Source organism: Haliotis asinina, chromosome 14 (assembly GCF_037392515.1).
Source record: "Haliotis asinina isolate JCU_RB_2024 chromosome 14, JCU_Hal_asi_v2, whole genome shotgun sequence".
NCBI lineage: Eukaryota > Metazoa > Mollusca > Gastropoda > Lepetellida > Haliotidae > Haliotis > Haliotis asinina.
The window spans coordinates 10175001-10177500 of NC_090293.1; the positions used below are offsets into that span (position 1 = coordinate 10175001).

The window sequence follows — 2500 nt, forward strand, 5'->3', positions numbered from 1 at the left end:
TCTGATGAAATTGAAAGAACTCCAAGTGCACAGGGAATAGTGCCACGTTTTAACAAACATCAATATATTGCCAGTCTAAGTATAGTACAGGGTTATTTTCTACAGACGTATGAAAAAGCACACAAAGAAATCCTTGGAAATCGTGGCAAAATAGCTGGAGGGGAGGCCATAACATCTGACCTCGGTAAAAGAAAAATGTCGACGAGGATGGGATTCGAACCCACGCGGGGAGACCCCAATGGATTAGCAGTCCATCGCCTTAACCACTCGGCCACCTCGTCAGCTGATACCTACAATGCAATGCTTCCTTTTAGAACTACGGAAAGTCGACAAGACCGCATTTGCACGATACCCACGTGCCAAGAGGGCAGTCATATCGTTTTACCCAGACAGGTCTGAAGGTGACAAGCTCCTTAATCATCTATCTGGCTTACCTTCACTCGCAACTTCTCTCAACAAACACACCACTGCAGGAGCTTTATAGCAACAATACACGACTAATTGGCAATGTAGGGGAAGCGACAGCTTATTGTCCAAAGGGTTCAGTGGATATTTCTATAAACACAATTCTTGTATTTTTTGTCAAAAGTAAGAAATGAAAACTGATTACTAAAAGTAATCTGTCGACGAGGATGGGATTCGAACCCACGCGGGGAGACCCCAATGGATTAGCAGTCCATCGCCTTAACCACTCGGCCACCTCGTCAGATAGTATCACTAACTGCAACGTCTGCATTTTATCCCACTTACTAGTAAGCACAGTGGCCTCTGATGAAATTGAAAGAACTCCACGTGCACAGGGAATAGTGACACGTTTTAACAAACATCAATATATTGCCAGTCTTAGTATAGTACAGGGTTATCTTCTACAGACGTATGAAAAAGCACACAAAGAAATCCTTGGAAATCGTGGCAAAATTGCCATAACATCTGACCTCGGCAAAAGAAAAATGTCGACGAGGATGGGATTCCAACCCACGCGGGGAGACCCCAATGGATTAGCAGTCCATCGCCTTAACCACTCGGCCACCTCGTCAGATAGTATCACTAACTGCAACGTCTGCATTTTATCCCACTTACTAGTAAGCACAGTGGCCTCTGATGAAATTGAAAGAACTCCAAGTGCACAGGGAATAGTGACACGTTTTAACAAACATCAATATATTGCCAGTTTAAGTATAGTACAGGGTTATTTTCTACAGACGTATGAAAAATCACACAAAGAAATCCTTGGAAATCGTGGCAAAATTGCTGGAGGGGAGGCCATAACATCTGACCTCGGTAAAAGAAAAATGTCGACGAGGATGGGATTCGAACCCACGCGGGGAGACCCCAATGGATTAGCAGTCCATCGCCTTAACCACTCGGCCACCTCGTCAGCTGATACCTACAATGCAATGCTTCCTTTTAGAACTACGGAAAGTCGACAAGACCGCATTTGCACGATACCCACGTGCCAAGAGGGCAGTGATATCGTTTTACCCAGACAGGTCTGAAGGTGACAAGCTCCTTAATCATCTATCTGGCTTACCTTCACTCACAACTTCTCTCAACAAACACACCACTGCAGGAGCTTTATAGCAACAATACACGACTAATTGCCAATGTAGGGGAAGCGACAGCTTATTGTCCAAAGGGTTCAGTGGATATTTCTATAAACACAATTCTTGTTTTTTGTCAAAAGTAAGAAATGAAAACTGATTACTAAAAGTAATCTGTCGACGAGGATGGGATTCGAACCCACGCGGGGAGACCCCAATGGATTAGCAGTCCATCGCCTTAACCACTCGGCCACCTCGTCAGATAGTATCACTAACTGCAACGTCTGCATTTTATCCCACTTACTAGTAAGCACAGTGGCCTCTGATGAAATTGAAAGAACTCCACGTGCACAGGGAATAGTGACACGTTTCAACAAACATCAATATATTGCCAGTCTTAGTATAGTACAGGGTTATCTTCTACAGACGTATGAAAAAGCACACAAAGAAATCCTTGGAAATCGTGGCAAAATTGCCATAACATCTGACCTCGGTAAAAGAAAAATGTCGACGAGGATGGGATTCGAACCCACGCGGGTAGACCCCAATGGATTAGCAGTCCATCGCCTTAACCACTCGGCCACCTCGTCAGCTGATACCTACAATGTAATGCTTCCTTTTAGAACTACGGAAAGTCGACAAGACCGCATTTGCACGATACCCACGTGCCAAGAGGGCAGTCATATCGTTTTACCCAGACAGGTCTGAAGGTGACAAGCTCCTTAATCATCTATCTGGCTTACCTTCACTCACAACTTCTCTCAACAAACACACCACTGCAGGAGCTTTATAGCAACAATACACGACTAATTGGCAATGTAGGGGAAGCGACAGCTTATTGTCCAAAGGGTTCAGTGGATATTTCTATAAACACAATTCTTGTTTTTTGTCAAAAGTAAGAAATGAAAACTGATTACTAAAAGTAATCTGTCGACGAGGATGGGATTCGAACCCACGCG

The 2500-nt window shown here is 44.1% G+C and overlaps 6 non-coding genes across 6 annotated transcripts in view; all 6 read right to left on the reverse strand.

Annotated features, from left to right (window-relative positions):
- Positions 1 to 199: 199 nt before the first annotated feature.
- Trnas-gcu (transfer RNA serine (anticodon GCU)) lies at positions 200 to 281 on the reverse strand. Its single transcript has one exon. It is a non-coding gene; the product is annotated as a tRNA-Ser (tRNA).
- Positions 282 to 624: 343 nt separating this feature from the next.
- Trnas-gcu (transfer RNA serine (anticodon GCU)) lies at positions 625 to 706 on the reverse strand. The gene has a single exon. It is a non-coding gene; the product is annotated as a tRNA-Ser (tRNA).
- Positions 707 to 1296: 590 nt separating this feature from the next.
- On the reverse strand, positions 1297 to 1378 carry Trnas-gcu (transfer RNA serine (anticodon GCU)). Its single transcript has one exon. It is a non-coding gene; the product is annotated as a tRNA-Ser (tRNA).
- Positions 1379 to 1719: 341 nt separating this feature from the next.
- Positions 1720 to 1801, reverse strand: Trnas-gcu (transfer RNA serine (anticodon GCU)). The gene has a single exon. It is a non-coding gene; the product is annotated as a tRNA-Ser (tRNA).
- Positions 1802 to 2049: 248 nt separating this feature from the next.
- Trnas-gcu (transfer RNA serine (anticodon GCU)) lies at positions 2050 to 2131 on the reverse strand. The gene has a single exon. It is a non-coding gene; the product is annotated as a tRNA-Ser (tRNA).
- A 341-nt stretch (positions 2132 to 2472) lies between these two features.
- Positions 2473 to 2500, reverse strand: part of Trnas-gcu (transfer RNA serine (anticodon GCU)) — an 82-nt gene continuing 54 nt past the window's right edge. The window contains exon 1 of the tRNA in view: positions 2473 to 2500. This exon is cut by the window's right edge and continues 54 nt beyond it. This is a non-coding gene — a tRNA (tRNA-Ser).